This window comes from Malaclemys terrapin, chromosome 1 (assembly GCF_027887155.1).
Source record: "Malaclemys terrapin pileata isolate rMalTer1 chromosome 1, rMalTer1.hap1, whole genome shotgun sequence".
NCBI classification, from domain to species: Eukaryota; Metazoa; Chordata; order Testudines; family Emydidae; genus Malaclemys; species Malaclemys terrapin.
In genome coordinates this window covers 87,763,294-87,763,621 of record NC_071505.1, presented here as the reverse complement: position 1 = coordinate 87,763,621, position 328 = coordinate 87,763,294, and positions in this window count along the sequence as shown.

Below are 328 nucleotides of genomic sequence, written 5' to 3'. Positions count from 1 at the left end.
ATAAACAACTCTTCTGTTCTGAGAGATGGAAGGATTTTGGGGGGTATTAAACTCACTTGAGCACCAATATTCTCCAATCAGAATTGTTCTAAAAAGAGGAACATTTTGTGACCATTGGCTCTTATCTGGCAAAACAAATAATTAAAGGTCCCTGTGACTGATCAAGTGGGAAGAAAGATCAATAATGAGTGGGGAACTGCACAAGGGTAGAATTCCATGTCCATGCAGAATCCCACTGAATTCAGCACGTCTCTGCAGGGCTCTGCCCACACATAACACATTGCAGGATCAGTGGCCAAGTCTGTAAAGTTTTAGAGCGACACTGTTT